Below are 22,080 nucleotides of genomic sequence, written 5' to 3' on the forward strand. Positions count from 1 at the left end.
GTGGCAATTCCTTAAGGATCTAGAACTAGAAATACCATTTGACCCAGCCATCCCATTACTGGACATGTACCCAAAGGATTATAAATCATGCTGCTATAAAGACACATGCACACGTATGTTTATTGAGGCACTCTTCACAATAGCAAAGACTTGGAACCAACCCAGTGTCCATCAGTGACAGACTGGATTAAGAAAATGTGGCACATATACATCATGGAATACTATGCAGCCATAAAAAAGGATGAGTTCATGTCCTTTGTAGGCACATGGATGAAGCTAGAAACTGTCATTCTGAGCAAACTATCGCAAGGACAGAGAACCAAACACCACATGTTCTGACTCATAGTTGGGAATTGAACAATGAGAACACTTGGACACAGGGTGAGGAACATCACACACTGGGGTCTGTAGTGGGGTTCGGGGAGGGAGGAGGGATAGCACTAGGAGAGATACCTAATGTAAATGATGAGTTAATGGGTGCAGCACACCATCATGGCACATGTATACCTACGTAACCTGCACATTGTGCACACGTACCCTACAACTTCAAGTATAATAAAACAAAAAGTGATACATGTATACAATGGAGTATTACTTAGCAATAAATTATTAATACATGCAGCAACATGGATGGATCACACAAAAAATTATGCTGAGTAGATAAAGTCAGATTCTACATATTGTAGTATGATTCCATTATAGGAAATTGAAGAATAGGAAGACTAATCTCTATGTTGACAATAAGGAGAACAGTGTTCTCTGAGTGTCAAAACCTTGTTTGTAAAAGGCACAAAGTAACCGTCTAGAAGAATAGGAATGTTTGCTATCTTTATTGGCCATAGGACAAAATTGTGTATACTTGTCAAAGCTGTTCAGGCTCTACATTTGATATTTGTGCATTTCACTACATATTTATTATATTTCAATAAAATGTAGAATTTTCTTGAATTGGAAAAAAAATTGGCTAGCCATAAATTAGATGTCTATTGAGTAAACCTGGGTGATATTCAGTGGTTTATTTAGTTGCCAAATTTTTAATTGAAAGAGTATTATGAAATTTTCTTGACATTTATGCCCCAAAGTTGATTTATGATTTTTGAAGTTTATTTATGTAAAAGGGGACTTAGACCTTTTGTATATAAACACATTTATAGATAAGAATAAATAATTGGAAGTGATACAGTGATTGGAGAAAAGCAATTATAGTAATTCAAAAAACAGTATTTAGAACTAAACCTTTATTTATTTATTATTTGATCTTCAAGGTTCTCTTCTCCTAGAAGGGCTATATCAGAAGGTGGGCACTTATTTTTCAAAAATGCCCTTGAGAACATTCTCATAGTACACAAAACATGTAGATAAATAAAATTTTTTAAACACCTGGAAATATATACTGCTTAGGTATGTAAAGACCATTTGGATATAGTTGTATGTATTGAAAACCAAGCAATTTTTTTTTCTCAATATCATTGGGTGACCAGTCATGAGATAGAAGTTCAAGAATATGTAATAACCATGATATTGAGATAGAATGTAAGTTCAGTTTATTAATAACAATTGAATTTGTTCAGATTATTCAATTGCAACAACTTAAGTAGCCTACAAAATAAAACATTTTGGTTAGTGCAACTGTAAGTTCAAGGTCAGAGAAGTTTCAGGAAATTTGTAAACTTAAATGATACTATTGACCTGAAGTCAGTCCTCTCTCCCGTTTCCCTTTTTCCCTCCCATCTCCTAGCGCAATTCATCTTACTCATGCTTTATTTTTGGTTTGGATTTTATGTTTTAATCAGATTTTACTTCCAGAGGCCAGGCACAGTGGCTTATGCCTGTAATCCCAGCACTTTGGGAGGCTGAGGCAGGTGAATCATCTGAGGTCAGGAGTTCTACACCAGCCTGGCCAACATGGTTGAAACCCCATCTCTGCTAAAAAAAAAAAAAGAAAAAATACAAAAATTAGCTGGGTGTAGTGGTGGGCACCTGTAATCCAAGCTACTCAGGAGGCTGAAGCAGAGACTTGCTTTAACTCGGGATGCGGAGGTTGCAGTGAGCCAAGCTCAGGCCACTGCACTCAAGCCTGGGTGACAGAGCAAGACTCCATTTCTTTAAAAAAATTAAAAAAATAAAAAAATAAATAAATGTTACTTCTAGAGACATGACAGGAAAAAGAAGGGAGTTTCACATTTTTAGGTTTGATAATCTAGAAAGAGAAAACTTCTGTCTCCTTCTTTATGCAGAGATCCTATAGGCGGATTGTAATTTTCCTGAATTGAGTCATGTGACCATCTCAGAATTAATAAATTTGGCCAAATAGGTGAAGTCATGTAGTTGATAGAGCCTATGTCACATGTTGAGCACATGAAGGAGAGACAGACTTGGGAGGAGAAAGTGGAGTGGGAGTTAGGCACTTGAGTAGTGATTGGTAGCTGCTCCAGGACCACATATAATGAAGAGAAGTCAGTTAACCTAGGTCATAAAGGAAATATTATCAGAATAATTGAACTAGGGATGCTAGCTAGATCGGAATAGCAGATATATGCAACAAAATACTATTGTACATAATAAGTATTCTGTGTCAGAATCCAGCAAGTTGACAAAAACTCTGCCAGTAATATGAAGGGGGAATTTAATAGAAAATACTCTTTTAATAGAAAAAAACTAGTAGTAGGGATTGTATTCTAAGAGGGCCATAGTCTACAGAATGCAAGAGTAGTAGATGTAAAGAACAATTATTACTTCTAGTGTTGAGGTAGAGCATCTAAAGGAACCAAGTTGGAAAAGGACACTGCTTCTGAAAGCTGAGATTCAGAGTTCATTGCAAAGGGTGTGACTGTGGCTGGCCCTCTAGATGGTGGAAATGTTTATTGAGGTGTTTAGGCTAGGAATGGCAGTAAGAAATTCCACACTAGTATACCTGAGATACTTTTGGCCTATTGGGGACATTAATGAAGCTTACCACTGTGCTGCTGGTGTAATTTACTAGGACTCATCCTCCTGGGCAATTGGCACAACTCACTGGGAAGCTTCTAAGCAGGATGCTAGAAAAACTTAGCTGTACACCACCAAGTCTCCTGCACACCTCCACACACTGGCAAGAGTGTAGCACCTCAGGTGTAAGAAAGCAAGTACCAGACCAGGGAGAGAAGCCCCTTCATTCTGCAGTGTCCCTCCATAAATACTCTTACTGGTTTAACATTGTGACAACTGATAGAGAAGAAATGTTTACAAGGTGCAGCTTCAGTTGCACAAAAGTGAACAAACGAGTAGATTTGGAGCTAAGAGACAATGAGTTGATAACTGACACATGCCATTTTTACCTGATCAATCTATATTTTTCTGGTCAAGCAATACAGAAAGATGAATCATGCCTGAAAAGCAATTTATTGATTTGCCCTAACACCTCACTTGCATAGACCAAAAAATACTCAAATTTCATGAAATACTGCCACCATTACCATACTTCTGATAATTATAACAGCTACCATTTTTAATATATGCCAATTCTTGTGCCAGATGCTTTACATTCACTACCTCATTTAATATTGAAAACAGCTTTATGAGCTGGTACATGTATGAACCCCATGTTAGTAAACTCAGATATGAAGGGCTTAAGGTTGGAAGAGTGTGCAGTCTCATTGATGACCACACTAGAAAATACAACCATATCATCCTGATTTTTCAGGAAAAGTAAAAAAAAATAGAATGTTTACATGAAATCTCCTATTTAAACATAGTATTGTCAATGAATTAAAATATTTTAAAAGACACTGTGACAACCAAAAAATACCTGCCAGCAGTGCCGTGTGGCTAACCAGTTTGATATCTCTGTCCTATAGTTATCTCAGAATAGACACCTCTTGTCACTTGGACAAATCGAAGATGTCCTGCCCTCTTGATAATGATTGGATGGACACTGCCAGGGTTTACTTCTGTGATTACTACTCTTAAATCCAATCTACCTACACTGCCATGTTCTTTTGATCTGATAATATATCCCATCAGGAAATAGAGAACTCAGGCAGGCCTGGAAAGTATTTAGCCTTCTAGTGATTTTTCGAAACTTTGGACTATTTCATTATATATTATTATTTAAGCTAAGCTTCACTATTTTATTATTAAAAACTTTATAAACTATTAAAAACCAGATGAACATCTATCAACATTTTAAAAAATTTTGTAACTTTATGTATCATCTTTCCTTGTTTTACTAAAGTGTTTTAAACTAAATTCCGGACATTGTGGCATTTAGATCTCCCAATATTTCAGCGTATATCTCTAAAAAATAAAAATAAAAATAATTAAGATCAAACTTACTGCCGCAGTGCCATTAGCCAATCTATCAAAGTTAACGATATTTCATTCATCCCAGAATGTTTCATATTCTGTTTTTTTTTTTCTCTCTCTCTCTCTCTGCTTCCTTGTGGTGGTATTTACTGCATTTCCTTTCCCTCATATTTCTTGTTAATGGATATTAGCTCTAGAAACTTTCGTGGGTTCATGTTTTAGTAAGAATACTTCATGGAGGCACTAGGTGCAGTTTAGCTTTTTGAAATCAATCCTCTTGCTCTCATCTCCTGGTTTGCAGCACTGCAGTTCAGGGTACTCCCCCAATTAGCAACAACCATTTTAGTTTCTTCCAATTCTGAGAGTATCTTCTTTGAAATCACAAGTAGATAAAGAAAACTCACAGTAGGCTATTTGTCTTTGATCTTTCCTTTATTCTTGCTGTGACCATCAGTCATCCATTGTTTTTTCAGAGTCTCCGTCTAGGACCTACTCTCATCCTCCCTTCTGAAAGTTTTCAAAAATTATCTTTCTCCATGCCCAAACAACAGTGCCTTCAGAGCAGACGTAACACAGATACACATCAAGAAGGGAATCGAATTTGAAAAAACTGCATCCCTTAAAACAAATCACCATGGGTCCATCTGCTTTATCTACAGTCACTTCTGTTTTGGCATTTGCCAGTATGCAGGGAGACACTGGGCTAGGGTCTTTTGTTCTTCCTTCATCCAAATGCCCTTTGAGAGAATAGTCTGGGAGATTGATGTGTTTTAACAGCTGGGTTAATATCAGTAGATAAATGCTCATTGATATTCAGTAGTTTACAATGAGAGTAACTACTGATATCAATTACCATGGAGAATGGTAATTCCAACTATTTCTTCTGAGACCACCTTATTTCTCTTTTATTAGGTCAAGAAAACATTCTTCTTGCCTTGCCTTAAGTTACATTACAATAATGTTCTGCCATTAGCTGTCAAAGAAGGGAACCATGTATTTTTTCGTTCCCTTTAATTCTTAGGGTTGCCCCTAGGTGGGCTTAGTCTTAATCTACCCCTTCAAGTTTATTGTTCAGAGAAAACCAAGAAACAAACATCAGATTATGTTCAACTTGAGAATTAGCATTCAACTGCTTTGGAGAATGAGATGTTTAGACCATTACCACAAGTAGATAAGTATATGTCATTTTTCACCTAATCTCAATTACACATCTTTTGATTCCTGAATTGCTAGTTTGAACACCATTCTAAACCCTATGTTTAATAAAAGTCTTCATTCTTTCTCTATTGTCTTCCCTTTGGAATATTGTCTTTTCTGCTAATCTATGTGCATAGCCTGAGGAACATACAGAAACTGTGGAAGGAATTTGAGAAAAATATGACACTCGATAGTAGTCAGAATGACTACCATAACAAAATAACACAGACTTGGTGGCTGCACAAACCAAAAAATCTGTCTGTCAGTTCTGGAGTCTGGAAGTCTGGAGGCTGGAAGATCAACGTGTTGGCAGGTTTGGTTTCTCCCAAGTCCTCTCTCCTTGGCTTGCAGACAGCCAACTTCTCACTGTAGCCTCACATGGTCTTTCTGTGCTCAAATTACTCTGATGTATCTCTTCTTATAAGGACACTAGTGATATTGGGTTAGAGCCCTACCTTTATTAACTCATATATTCTTGTTGAACTCTTCAAAGGTTGTATCTTCAAGCAGTCACCTTGGGGGTTAGAGCATCAACATATTAATTTGGGGGAACACAATTCAATTCATAACATGCCTTGAGTACTTTTTCTCATCTATAAATGTGTATACAAAATAAACCATCTAACCATCTATACCATATTAGCTCCACATTTTGAGTAGGTGTGACAAAATTTGAGTGTCTGTTTTTTAGGAGACTTGGATAGGAACCCGTCTTCTTATTTGTAACTTAATAATATTTATGTTTGATTATTGCTAACTAGGTGGAAATACGTCAGGGATTTATCCTGAAACATATAATGTATCTTTGTTATCTTTGTGTGTGTGTGTGTGTGTGTGTGTGTGTGTGTGTGTGTGTGTGTGTGTGTATTTTCTTTCTGGTTTTGATGGCTCAGTAAAGTTATCTACTCTCCTACCCTGACTTCCTCACAAAGAATGAACAATATGGATATTATTTAAAGACCTGTCTTCATGTCTGAAAATCTGTTCTTTTCATTCTTTCAGGTTATTAAAAAGACACTACTCTGAAGGAAAAAGCATTTTTAGTCACTTGCCTCTGTGTATAAATTTTAAATCCTTTCCTTAGTGCATATATGATGAGTTAGAAAAAGTGATTAGTCATCATCACAGTTCCTTGAGATGCCGTAAAAGGGGAGGGTTTGGATATAACCAAGAAATTAAATCAGAGAGAGAGAGGGCGAGGGGATTGGTAATAACAGTAATAAAATTGGACAGTGTCTGGCATATAAAAGTCTGAATGAAAAATTAGTGACTCATCGATTGAATTTTATAAAAATTATGTCCATTCTCTAAGTAATTCCTAATTTAAGAAGTGGGCTACAAGACTATTTTTGAAAATAACTTTTTTAGATATGTTAATATGAATACAGACTATGTATAATTCAATTTTTTTTCTCTTTCAATACTAGCTCTATAAAAATCAATATATTGTGTAGGGTCAAATTTGTATGTTTTTTTAAAAAAATCTCTTCTTAAAAAGGAAGGCTCACATTCCTAAGTTCTGGTGATTGGCTCTAAATTCTCAACCTAGGGCAAACTTAATCTTAAACTGTTTTCTGTCTACCACGAGTTAAGACAATTAGCAACCATTTAGAGTAATGAAATTAGACAGTACTCAGGATAAATGGATGTCTTTGGCTTGCATGACAAGCTGTGACTTAGTGATGAGCGTGAAAGTTTACGTGCCAGACAGAGGGGATTGTCACCTTGATTTTTTTTTTTTTTTTCTTTTTTGAAGTCTGTCCCAGGCCAGTTCAACTGTTAAATTTCAATTAAACTAAATTTGGTCAGGAAAAAAAAAAAAAAAGAAAGATTGGAAATGTAAGTATATTTCTTTTATCTAGCTTGAGCTGTTGGCAAAGCAAACTGGCTTTTCCATACTTGGCATTTATTAATAATATTTTGAATACCATTGCGCTTTTTAAGCTGAATGTGGTGGAATTCTCTTGTGGGATTATTAAATGAGTCGATTTGCATTCTAATGAGAACAAATGTTTGGGATTGCATTGTTAAAATGCTAAAACGGTGTGTGTATAATTATTTTGCAGCTTAGATTCGCAGAACTCATTTCCCCAAACTCCTTTTTTTAAATAACTAAAGAGTCAGAGCCTACTGACGGCTGGAGGGGAGGTGATTAGGGTAATTTAAACTGTTCACAAATGACTTTGCCACGGAATGAAAGCATTTCTTTGGCTTTGCTCAGCTCCTTTCATTATCTTTAAGCGGCTGCAGTGTTGAGTCCCATAAGAAGTCTCACGAAGCTCTCTTTCCTTGTACAGTTTCTCATTTGTATTGATTAATCATTTTGTAATTCCATTCTAGGTTGACTTGCTCATCTTTAAGGCATTTGCTGCTTTTTCTTTGCTTGTCTATCCTGTAACCGTTATGTTGTCTGTTCTAATACCTTAGCTTTATCACTGCAAGTCAAGCTTTAAAACATTAATCCTTTCATGCTTTAATTTCATATTCTATTACCAGAATGAATGCAAATACTGTTTCCTTTTTCTCCTTTTTAATCATCTTTACTACAGCTTTTGCATATGGGCCAATAGTAAAGTAAGCTTTTATTATTTAGAGTGTAACTTTGTTTTTTAAAATAGTTTTACAACTCTTTTCTTCATAAATTCTGTTGACAACATACAAATGTTTACTGAAAGTATCTGTAGTCTTAAGACTTAATTTGTTGTTGCTAATTTTTAATGAAGTACATATATATTGTAAGTGGAGATTATTATGGGACTAGTGTTAACAGTAGAAATGTTTCACTATTTATAATTTCAAGTATTTGGATTGTTGGCCTTAGCCTGAAGAGTTGACTGTGATGGCAAAGTTTTGGAAAGAAAAGATTATTTTAGATTTCTTGCACATAGAGCTTGAAATTGGAAAGAGAAACTAGAGGATTATGGTCTAACCTACTCTTTTTTTGTAGAAAATGACTGTGAATTGTCGAAAAATTAAGTGATTTTTCCCTATGGACAGCAAATAATTCTTTCATGTATGTTTATTTCAAAAAAGTGAATTAAAACAGAATTGTGTTTGTATTTTGATGGCCAATGCTTTATTAGGCTAAATGATGCTTTATGTTTATTCCATAAGGTAAATATTTACATACATATTATATGTAATACAAATATAGTTGTTTTGAAATATGAAAACAGACATTGCTTTGAAAAATGCAGAAGTGTGAAGATTATGCAGTAAAAGGGAATTTTATGATAGTCACTAATACAATGGAAGCAGGTGGCTTCAGTTAAAATGAATGTTAAAATTTGATAATATTCAAATATAAGGAAAATTCCAACTAATTAATGTGCTGATGGTTATTCCCTGCTTGAGACATTAATTAAAAGCTCATGACAATTGGTGTCAAGACTTTTTGTAATTTAAAAATTGGTACTTTTGTTCCAAGTCCAGTTTTGATGGTTTCAAGAACTTAAAAGTTTTACAAATATGGCATATTTAAAAATACTAGTATAGTTACAAAAATAGAAAAGCTTAAATTCTCTTATAACCTTAATTTCCTTCTTCATAGAGCTTCATACTGAGAGATCAGTTAGGATTCATTTGGTTGCAGCTGGTAACTGGAAACATGACTCAGACCAGTGTAAGCAGGGAAGTGGAATTTTTTTTTTTTTTTTGCACAAATAGATAAAAGCTTGGAGGTGGGACCAGTTTCAAATATGCACATCTAGGTCAGTGATCCCATCCCAAGGCAGCTTCCTTGGATCACGTGGAAAGAAAATCATTAAGTATTGGGAATAAAACAGGGAAATGCATGCTTGCAAAGAAGTCTAACTATATGGAATTATCAGTATAAGTTTTCAGCTTGTAATATGCTACCCAAATTATCATAATAAACATGGAGACAAAAATACGGGGCTTGCTCATTTTATTTCTCACTCTCATATTTCCCCATGTGCTCTCATTATGGGATTCATAGGATGAATTGATAAAGGAAAGAGGGCCTGATAAAATGAATTCAAATGAAATAAATTATTCCATAATCATTTTATTTTCAGCCTTGAGATTCATGGCAGATATAAGTATCACAAACAATATCTCCTCTTGTGTACAGAAAAATTACCAACTTTGTTCTCTACAACTTTGAATCCTTTAATCTTCCTGTGGATGAACAGCTCCCGCCTCCTGCCCCCTAAAGCCTTAGTCTGTCATGACCTTTCATACCTGTTTTGTCTTTAGAAACAGCTTTGTAAATGTCACAAGCTTAGGATTCTTTTTAGAGGCTTTGAGTCTCAGCTCTATAACCACCGAGTAATCAAATTCGGGTTGGTTGTGGTTCATGATATTTATTGACCCCTAGTTTGGCTTTAGGACCCTAATGCCATAGGTTGAAGTGCCATATTGTCCTATCATCGAGGAAAAATCGGAGACTATGCGTCTTGTTATTTTCTCGCTCTCTGTATATATGTGTGTTTTAATTCCGTGAATTACCTATAATCTTAACAGTTTTAACTTTGTAAATTTTTTCTCTTACTGTGGAAGAAAACTAAATAAACATAGGCTTTGTCCAGCTTGCACCAGGATAATATCATCAAAAGACTGAACTCAGAAATGATCAAAACTAGTTCTTCAAATAAAATTGAGAGGAGGGGAAAAATAGATTGCATGTATGCAGGTGCTAGAAAGCTCTCTTAACTTGCAGAGATCATAAAGAAAAAACTAAAAATGGAAGGACTATTGACTGCAGAAGTACAATATTATGGATGATAATGACATTTCAGAGTGGCTTAGAAAAATTGTTATTCCTGAGAATATTAAGTTTCAAAATATAAGTTAAGATTAAATATTTAATAGTACTAATAAATCAGGTGGTTGCATAAAATGTACAAAAGGTTTCATGGTGAGAAATTTTACAGAAGTGTGAGAATCTGTCCATACCAGGCAAAAGCGAAGATTGTACTGGAGTAAACACTATTGAAGTTGATTAAGCGGCTCAGCCATTGCGTGAATGCAGAGAAATGTACTGCCCTGAATCTTTCTAATTGAGCAGGTGTGGTGTTCAAAAGGTTGTTCATTAGGTGGATTTTATTGTTTGTGTGTGTGTGTGTGTGTGTGTGTGTGTGTGTGTGTGTGTTTGAATACATATTTTAGGATTGCCAAATGGCTCTTGATATTTTTGTGTTTAAAAATAAACATAAATTTCCTGGCAAACATGAAAATGCTGGGGTATTTAGATGGGAATCTACATTTCTGTTACTTTTGCATCTAAGGGGAAAAATAGAGGAGCAATTTTGTTTTTAAAAATTCACATTATTATTTTTCCTTGGCTTCAGGGCTTTACGAAAATTGAAATTTTGCCAAAGCAGTGCTAATCAATTTACCAAAATATTAAAGTGAATTCAGAACTCTGATAAGATTGACTTGCAATGGGTGTTAATCTTGACAAAAGCTTATTTCTCTAGTTGTAATAAATGTAATTATTCACAAATATATTCATTGTGCTTTTCTATTTTAAAAAATTTCTCTTTGCTTCTCTCTCCCCAAGATTAAAATGCTTGGTAACATTATAACGGTGTTTAGCTAGTTCAGGAATCTACTACCCTTCTGTAAGACATGGAAAAATAAAGCTTCAGTGTAAACAAGTAAATTAATACAGTTAGGAAAAACTAATCCCAAGTGGTTTTATAAGTTACTGGGCTCAAAATTACAAACTGTGAATTACAAAGGGATTTTAAAAGCCATTGTGAACCACTGGCACAATGTTCTACTTCAGGCAAAAGCCAAAAAATATAGGCAGCATATTGAAAGCAAAACAGAAAAATCAAAACCATATATTTTTCCATTGCTTTTATGCTTTAAAATTTTGGGAATACTTTGGCATATATTCTTTTAATATGATCACAAAATTTTCCTGTGGTGAAAATTTATAAATGCTTGTCATTTTACAGATTAAGAAACAAAGGTATAATGATGATAAGTTACTCTGCGAAACCACATAGATTATCACAGGTTGATCCAACACTTGAACACGTGTTTCTGTGCCATTTCTGTTGTACTGAACTATTTCCCAGATTGTTATAATCCTGGCAGATCAGATTAAAGGCACAATCAATCTAAAGAAAGCATAGAAAATAGAACAAAAAGATCTGGGAATAGACAAGGGATATTGTAAAAGTCTAGCATCATGTATTAATCAATTAGTAAATGTGTATCGAATCCTAAATTAGGTACATGATATAAATAAATGAATAAATAAGTAAGGACATAGGGTTCCCCTCATATAACTCATGAATAATTAGGGAGAAAAACCATGTGTAACAGAAAAACAATTCAAAAGATTTGACTGTAAGAGTTTTGAGAGTAGGACCTTGGGAGAGATAAAATGATTTACAGCATAGTTGTGCTGTCCATTATGGTAATCATTAGTCAAATGTGACTATTGAACACTTGAAATGTGGCTAATGTAAATATAGATGTGTTGTGAGTATTAAATGCACAGTGAATCTTAAAAACAGTATGGAGAAGTCATCTAATATCTTATTAATTTCATATGGTGGAATGTTAAAATATTAATATTTTGGATATATCAAGTTAAATAAAATATATCATTAAAATTATTTTTGCCTCTTTTAAAACTTTTTCTTAAAACATAACTAGTAGAAAATTTAAAATGGTATAGGTGGTTCACATTTTAACCTTATTGGGCAGAGGCTGAAATAGAATACTAAACTCCCAGAGCTGCTGGAAAGTTATGAGGCGAGAAGCAGATCTTAGATGAGGAGAAAGGTGAGGAGTGGAGTCAATAGAGTATTAGAAGACTCTTCCATGATGTCCCTCATAGCTCTAAATCTTCAGTTCAGACTACTAACCACAAAACTTTTTTATGTAAAAAGAAAAAACAGTACTTCCACCTAGGGGCATGATACAACTTTATGAAGAAGATGACACCGTAACTTGTTCTTAAAGAAGTGTTTGAGTATACCATCCAAATTCCTTCTCAGTATGTTATGCAAGTTATCATTCATAATCTTTCACAGCAACTTCATTATTTCCACATAAAGATGATATGAGGACTCAGAAATGGTCTTTCACAAATTTTTGAAAGAACGTATTCTACACATCACTGACAAAGTTTACTCAGAGGAGAAGGCTTAGGTAGAAGGAATAGTTCAAGTTATTAGAGTGAAGAGATTATAAATTAGTGTTCAATATGGAAAAATAAATTTGATACAGATTTCGGAAAGTCTACAATAGTAATGAGTTTAGATGAGGGATATAGGATAGTATGGCAGCAATGTTAAAATAATAACAATAATGGTCTGGTTGTATGTTTAGTAAAAAGTTAACAATGTGGACCTGTTTCGTGATTTCTAGACAAATTTAATAGAAGTAAAACAATAACAAAATAGCAACAATAACAAGGAGTTTACTCTTCTGATGTCTCATCTATCTTTAGGAAATTCTGAAAGGATAACCTTTGCAATGAATAGGGCATTCTTTAGTGGTTTCTCAGATTTCCTAGTTCTTCTTAGTTGGCCCTAACCAACACAAACAACTTTTCTTCACTTCTGTACTCTGTTGAAACACCACATCACAAAACCTGACGTCTGACTTCCTAAGCAGCTACTGGAGAACTAGATGAAACCACCTGGATATAGAAGGCAAATGAGAACCAGGAGACTAAAGATCTCCACGCAGATTAATTTTCCTTCCTTTCACCCCTCCGTGTCCAGCTTCCAGATATGATTCTCCCTGCAGTGAGCCCAGTGAAGTCCCACATGCAGAGCAAACGCAGGGGCTGTGCACCCTTCACTCTCTCTGAGGCCCCTTGGGAAGCAGCAGGCATCTCAGAAACAGACTCATGCTTTTCCTCCCCTCACCCTCTCCACCCTGGGCTTACACCTTCCAAAGAGATTACAACACTTTAATTTTTGATTCACTGTGTTAATTTTTGCTTTTTTTAGAGGACTCTAGCTAAGAAAGACAGGGATATTGAAAAATGTGATTAGGTCAAAAGGAGGGCAGAAACAGTCACTCATATTTTGTCAGTGCTCTCTTTGTTCCAGAAATTCTTTTAAAGAATTTTATGCAAATTATCTTTGGTAATCTTTCAGAGCAACTCCACTATTTCCATATACACATGAAGATTTAAGAACTCAGAAATGATATATGTCTTACTCAAGATTAAACAGATAGTATGGGAGAGAGGGAAGGCTTCAAGAGTTTCACCTTACATTGATTAAGGTTGTAGAAGTGGCAGAAGAAATAAAGGGTCAGAGAGATAAAATTACGACTTTGATCCAAACAAATGTAAATAGGAGCAGAAAAGGATTTCAAAGCTGGACAAGACCAACTCCAAAGACTGAGGTCTCAACTGATTTGTCTACCCCTGCTTCCAGTATAAAGATGGAAGATTAGGAAATCTTTAAAAGGGATTAAGATGATTAAAATAAATATATGCCTAGCAGCGGGATTGTATACATGTATAAAAATATCCAATGTACCCCATAAATGTATACAATTATTATGAATGAATAAAAAAATTTTTTAAGGCAATTGGGATGCCTAAATAGGAGAAAGGATAACTTCAAGAGACAAAGGAGTTTAAAAATATTTGAAGCTGTTTGTAATGGGAAAAGGCGCCTTAGACCTATACAACTCCAATGAAACAGAGAAAAAGCAAAAAGACATATTTTGGTTCACTATAAGGAAAACCTTTCTGAAAATTAGAACTACTTAAAAATGTCAAAGGCTTGTAATTTTTCCATGATTGTTAGGGGAATGCGAGGGATCAAATTGGATCTGGAAAATTTTAGATAGACCATGCTATGGAGAAAATATTGGCATCAGTTATCTTTATGGTAATTTTTTTCTAACACAGATTACATGATTTTATGTTTTTTCATTTGACTAATATTTGAATGCACTAAGTTTTAAAAGCAAGACATTATAAACAGTTACTATGAATAGATACCATGACCATTTGCCCCCAGATTTCGGCTAGGGAAGGAGTTCCTTTTAATCATGCAAATGAATACTAGAAAATAAGCATCTCATTCACAGTGTCAGGAGTTTTTAACCTTAAACTAATACAGTTCCCACATCATTGTATGACTATTTTGGAAAACATTAATTCTTCATTTGAAAAAATAATTGTGTAAAGGTCAAGGCAAGGTTTTCATGCTTGACAAAGAATGTGTTTTGGTCAACTTTAACCCAATAGTTGGCCTCTGTTATCAAGAGTATTATTTATAAAACTTCAGTGAGAAGCAGAACATATGTTAGTCTTTGAATAGGTGGTAAAAATACCCAGGGAGCAAATGTAGCTTTTACTGTAAATACAATCTTCAAAGGTAGAGTGTTAATCTATTTTATTATGAAGTATATCTCATAGTTCTCATGACAAAGAAAGAAATTATAATTGTCGGTCTCAACAAATCTTCTGTATACCCCCCAAATATGTTAAGGTCTGTTCAATAATAATTACTTTCCATGTCACATAAAAAGTTGAGATTTTTTCAAGTTGACTATTCTCAGAGAGGCAGAATCCTTTCAAAAGAGATGTTCCAAGACGCTCTTCCGGTAGGAGAAAAAAATTCAGGATTGGAAATAGCTTCACACACACACACACACACACATGCAGTTTAATTTTAAATTTCAGTTTAATTATCTTTCTTTTTTTTTTTTTTTTTTTTTTTTTTTGAGACGGAGTCTCGCTCTGTCGCCCAGGCTGGAGTGCAGTGGCGCGATCTCGGCTCACTGCAAGCTCCGCCTCCTGGGTTTACGCCGTTCTCCTGCCTCAGCCTCCTGAGTAGCTGGGACTACAGGCGCCCGCCACCGCGCCCGGCTAATTTTTTGTATTTTTAGTAGAGACGGGGTTTCACCGTGGTCTCGATCTCCTGACCTTGTGATCCGCCCGCCTCGGCCTCCCAAAGTGCTGGGATTACAGGCGTGAGCCACCGCGCCCGGCCTAATTATCTTTCTTAAATGTTTCTGGAAGAGCAATAAAAACAATCGTAGCCTCATCCTACAAGTTGTAGCCATCTCCTCTGTTTTTTAATCCAAATGATTGAAATACATAATGAAAAGGCCATATTTTTCCCACAAAGGGATTACTTGTTTCTATTAAATAAATCTTCTAATTTTTTTTGTTTTTGTTTTTGTTTTTTTGCAACCTCTCCCTGAAGAGCATCTGTTATTACTGCTTGTTCAAACTGGGATGCTTTTCTTCCAATCCTCACTTTCAGTTGATAGTGCACCATAGTCTGCCACCTACATTCCCTTTCCCATGGATGTGAAAGCCAGAGTGAAATGAACAGGAAATACTGTCTTGGGAATTTCCCTCTAGTTTCTCCATGCTTGTGGTTGCAGTAACTGTTATATTATCTACCTGCCATACCAACATAATTCTGGTTGGTTGGTCTTGCTTGGAATATGGCAAGATTGCCATGCAAGCCAGGTTATTGTCAGTTGCTAAAGGCAGTATTTGAGTTGTTTTTACTGTCTCATGGAGATCTCTTTGTGCAGAGATTTCTTTCTTTCCTTCCTTCTCTCCTCCTTTCCTTCCTCCCTTCCCTTCCCTTCCCTTCCCTTCCCTTCCCTCTTCCCTTCCTTCTTCCCTTCCTTCTTCCCTTCCTTCTTCCCTTCCTTCTTTCCTTCCTTCTTTCCTTCTTTTTTGAGACAGTTTCACTCTTGTTGCCCAGGCTGGAATGCAATGGCGTGATCTCGGGTCACCATAACCTCCACCTCCTGGGTTCAAGGGATTCTCATGCCTCAGCCTCGTGAGTAGCTGGGATTACAGGTGTGCACCACCATGCCCGGCTAATTTTGTATTTTTAATACAGATGGGGTTTCTCCATGTTGGTCAGGCTGGTCTCAAACTCCCAACCTCAAGTGATCCACCCGCCTTGGCCTCCCAAAGTACTGGGATTACAGGTGTGAGCCACCATGCCCACCTTGTGCAGAAATTTTTATAGCTAAGAAAATATAATAGAGATAGCCACAGGCTGATGAATAGATTTCTGTGTTATCTTGATTGTGAATCAAGTTTTATAAAATATATGGACTTTCAAGTAAATATTTTCATAGTGTAAGGTGCTATTTTTAGCAGAATGTGGATCACAGAGCAATTCTCTCATCCTGATTTTTGCTCAAGAAATTAATATGAAAGATATGGTGCTTTCCCATAATGTCTTCACAGTCTGTTTGAAATATATTTAAAATTCTATTATTCAAAGACAATGAGAGTGGGTGCTCACATTTTGTTCCAGAGCACATGTGTGGTATTCTAGTAGAGGATAAAAGTTGAAAGGAAATGAGTTTGTTGAACTAGGTGACCTGAGTATAGTATAATCCTGATCAAATTAAATTTTGGAAACTCATTCGGAAAATAACATTTATTTTACCTAGCTTATAAAAATTAGAGTGCTTCTTTTTGCGTAACCATGTTATGAAGAAAGTAATAGTAACTTAAAGATAAGAACATAATACTCTCTATGGTAGGCAGCATTTTGGTTTCTATGATCTCCCCCACTTGCCCCCTGCTTTGGTTTGGATTTATGTCCCTACCCAAATCTCACGTCAAATTGTAATCCTCAGTGTTGAAGGAGGGGCCTGGTGGGAGGTGATTGGATCATGGGGGTGGATTTCCCCCTTGCTGTTCTCCTGATAGTAAGTTCTCACAAGATCTGGTTCTTTTCCTCCTACTCTGGCCATGTAAGACATGCCTGCTTCCCCTTTGCTTTCCATCCAACACGACTGTAAGTTTCCTGAGGCCATGCTTCCTGTACAGCCTGTGAAACTGTGAACCAATGAAACCTCTTTTCTTTATACATTACCCAGCCTGAGGTAGTTCTTTATAGCAATGTGGGAACAGACTGATATACCACCACCATTCCACTCGGCATTATGCCTATGCATGTTACCTTCTGTGGCAAAAGGGAGTTGGCAGATGGAATGAATATTAGGTACCCTGGTATAGGGAGATAATCCTGGATTATTCAGGTGGGACAGTGTAATTACATGGGCCTGTAAAGGCATAGCAAAGTGCAAGAAGAACCAGAGGCAGAAAAGTCAAAGAGTGTGTGTGTGTGTGTGTGTGTGTGTGCGCGCGCATGGGTGTGTTAGAGAAATGTAGCATGAGGAGGACTCAACTTGCTGTTATTGGCTTTGGAGATGGAGAAAGGAGGCCGTGAGCCAAAAGATGCAGGAGCCCTCTAAAGCTGAGAAAGACCCTCGGTTGACAGCCCAGAAAGAACTGGGACCTCAGTACTACAGCTACATGGAACTGAATTCTGCCAGCAAATTGAATGGACAAGTAAATGGATTCTTCACTAGAACCTCCAGAAAGAAACATGGACCTGTCAACACCTTGATTTCTGCCTTCTGAGACTTGAAGCAGAGACCCTGCTGAACCGGCTGGGCTTCTGACCTGTGGAAACTGTGAGATAATTAATGGAGTTTGCTTTAAGATGCTAAATTTGTGGTGATTTGTTAAGGCAATGACAAAACTCTAATGCACTCACCTACAATTTTAGGCAGTTACTTCACCACTCCTATACTTAAACCATGTGACTTTTGGGTATATATTGGAATTTCAGTAAATTCAGACATTGTGGTGCTGATTTCTTGAGTGTGTTCCTGGGATTGGAGGGAGAATTTCTATGACTTCTTTTATAATTTGGATTACAATTGGAAATCTCTTGTCCTATTTGAAGCATTTTGTTAGACTATTTTGAAGATGGAGAAAACCAGTCATGTGATCTTCTTCACTGTATCCTGATTTCATAGGTCATGATCCTTTAAAATTTAAGCAGATGCACCTAAAATGCCAACATTTGATTTCATATCAAACAGGGTAATAGCAAAGAAAATAATGTTCTTGATTTGTTTTATTCAGACTTATTGCATACACATTTATGAAGATATTACTTTTAGGATGTTGGATATATTGTCATAAAATTATTAGCCACACATAAATATTTATAGATCTTATTAGAATTCACTAATCTTCTCACTATTAGCCAGCAACTTCAGCTGAAAATTTCCATAACAATGAGTATTGTTAATGCAAAGTGCTGTGCCTATTTTTGCCGAAGCGGGTGTCTTTTACATGAATTTGCCACCATTTTAGATGTCTTTGTATCTAAAATGAAATGAGGAAAACCATATCTGTTATTAAACTGTGCCTGTCTTTGTTTAGAGCTACTGCTATGAGCCAGAAATCTTATGAATATGTTTTTCTGATTATCTTCAGCATGTTTCTGAAGAGTTTCTTACTACCCTGAAGACAGATAGTTCTTCCTCACCTATTGGGGGATTCTGGGAGTCAGTCTTAAGAAGGTCTTATTGTGTGCGTAGCCTGATGCCCCTGTCCACATTGATAACTCACCAAGGGGTTGAGATTTTATAATTCAGCCTGATTAGGCTGTTATCCATCACATCATTACGCAAAACCCTAATATAATGGTACACATTCAACTAAAGCACCACCACAATCAAGATTTAAAGAATGAGTTAAGTAAAACAAAAAAAAAAAAAGGAGAAAAATAACACTTTTACCCCTATACTCTGTAAACAGCATTTTGGTTCAGACATGTACCGCATTAGTAAACTACCTGAAAACAATAGGCTATAATGAGATCAGTCAGCAGCTTCATATTACAACATAGCTTGGGGGGTCCTGTTCTTTTGGTAAAGGAGTATATTTTTTACAGAAAAAAAAGTACATGTATCAGGTTAGTATCTCAGTGACAAACCAGTGCTAACTAGCACATGTCTGCATGTCACCAGAGGTGGCTTTGCCTGACATTTCCTGGAGGACAGCCTATAGTTAAGTAGTATTGAAAGGCACCACAGGCATTATAGCAAATGTGTAGGGGACAATGAGCAACAATGGGGCAAAATCAAGCTATTCGAGCTAATGGCTGATGCTGCGTTCACTGTATTATACTTGTGCCATTCATATCACTATGGCTAAGGTTGTGTCTGTTTTCATAATAGAGCTACTATTTTAGAGGTTTATAACCTGGCAATAAAAATTGGCTTCCGGCAAGAACTTGACATACAAGACAAGACCTCACCAAGAAAGTGATTTTTGAGAAATCAGATTTTGTTGGGGGGGAGCAGGAATGGAATATGTTTTGTTGTTTTAGACATTCATTTGAGTTTCTGAAACTCAAAATACAGCTCAGATTTGGAAAATGGCATTTTGTAAGTTATTAGACTACAAAAAAAAATCAAACTTGTGAAAGGCTGGGTCAAACAATGCTTATTTTTAAGGGCTTAGCTCAGAACATTTTTATCTTTCAAAATGTTCTTTCTAGACTTTTCAAAGTGGGAGCATTTTTAATGATTCACAGTTCTTTATTTTGATATATAGAAAGGCACAGTTGTGTGAAGTTCAAGGAGTTAAAAGGAGTTTATTTTTAAAAGGTAATATATTACGGTATGTTGCTTTTTTTTGAGTTAAACTCCTTAATAACACCTATTCATTAATACTCTTATTAAATGTAATAGATTCATTGCATCTAAACATTGGAAGAAATCCAAATTCCACAAAGAACCGAAGGCGTATCACTCCTACTACAACTATCATCACCTTCAGCTGTTTATTTAATTTTTACTTTTTGCCTAGCAGTGCACCAGAATCTTGCATGCACTAACTTAACATCCATTAGTGGACCTCAATACTCTTTAATGCTTGTGTTGTCATAGATAGACACATACACAAATAAGAAATAAGGTAAAAACAAAATTTCCAAATATATATTCCATTGCACACACAAAAAATTAATAATTATTTAGGCTTGACCTTTTAGAACCTTTATTTTAAACATTTACAGTAGTCATTTGGGTCATCCAGTTACAGCAAGAATTGAGTTGCAGAGTAGGAGAGAAGAGAAAATGGTTGAGAAATTTTGAAAAAGAAAAGGGGGGTGGGATAAAGCCAAAAGGGAAGAGAGGTAAGGATATTAGCAAAGTAGCAATTCTCAAATGTAGATGGTGATTTTTATGATATTGTTAATAATTATCAACATATTAGTAATGAATATTATTTACTGATGACCAATTTGTACTAGATATTGAGCTGCTTTATAGGCAGGACAAGACAGCTGTTGATAAATAATTGCTCTTTGCTTACAAACAATACAATTGCATATTTTTCCATAAGCAATGGCTGTCTAGATTCAAAATAGAGTATAGAATAGCAACAGATATATCAAGTTAAAATTGGATACCTATACTGTTTAAATACCTATGCATTTCTCAACGGGAATGAGGGAACTAGAGTAGGCTTCAGGAAGCCAGACCCCTGAGTTTTTCAGTCAGATGAATGAAAGTTGTCTTACAGCCTTCAAAGAGCACATAGTCTCTGTTGTATGAAAAGGTGGCAGTGTTGTCACGTTGACTCAACTGGGTTTAAATAACAAATATCTGTCATTCCAGCTCATGTTAATATAAAATGTTTTTAAAATAATACAATCTTTCAAAAGCAGAATTGAAGAACTGTGATGGAAGTAAAAAAAAATTAAATTTCCTTTCATATTTATCTGGAGTTGTAACAAAGTCTTGACTAAATTAGAGAAAGCACATTTGTAAATTATTTTCATAAAAGGTAGAATTATCACTAAGGCTACAAAACTTTTTTTTTTTTTTTTTCCATTAACAAGTGTCATATCTTACCTTACTTTAAACTCTTCCACTGTGTAAGTCTTTCAATGTGACTCTTTGTTTAATACTGGATCTCACATCAGAGACTTGACAAGTTGAGAGGTGAGTTATCTGGAGCAAAAAAATTAAGCTTGTCAGAGGCAGTCCTCCCACACAGAATTAAGATAAGATGATCTCAGATTCTTAAGTTCTCAAGGTAATAGTTCTAAAGAGATATTTTTATCCATACCATCAATACTGAGTACATTGTGGAAAAAAATAATTTTTGCCTCTCATGTTTGAAAGTCACTGTTTTTACAGAGATTCTTTAATTTTTTTTTTTTTTTTGCTGAACTTTTCTTAGAGCAGTGCACTGCTGGGATGCACAGCTATTAGAAAGTAGGAGGCTATGGAAGATACAATTTTTTTCATTTTTAACCATCAATAGTAGTAGAGAAGTGAATGTATAATAACAGAGAAAAGTGGGAAATTTATTTAAAATGTCTTGAGTTGAATGTAAAAGTGCAAAAGCAATAAAAGCTCATCTCCAGGGTTCAGAAATTAGAAATTTAAACCCATAGTAGTGGACTAGATTTGAAGCCAAAAGATGCAGAATCAGTCACTGGCCTAAAATCTGGGTTCTCATTGTCAACATATGTGCAATTATTATGTATCCATTTGAAAAATTTAACAAAAAATGAAAAACCTGTGCAGAAAAAATAGGCACTGTGCGTAGCAGAGAACTGGATCAGGGCTCCTTGCATAAAGGCTCACTCAATAGAGGAATTGTCCTTTCTGTTAAACAATCACAAAAAGACTAGCCATGGGACTGGGCACAAAAGCAAGTAACCCATGCTGGGTCTCGGGTAGTGCTAAAGTGGGCTTGTGACTAAAATTGCAGTCCTGCCAGTGTGACCATTACAAATAAAAACTGGTCATGTGCCAGTAAATCCTTTAGTATCCCAACAA

The sequence above is a fragment of the Macaca mulatta genome, chromosome 6 (assembly GCF_049350105.2).
Source record: "Macaca mulatta isolate MMU2019108-1 chromosome 6, T2T-MMU8v2.0, whole genome shotgun sequence".
NCBI classification, from domain to species: domain Eukaryota; kingdom Metazoa; phylum Chordata; class Mammalia; order Primates; family Cercopithecidae; genus Macaca; species Macaca mulatta.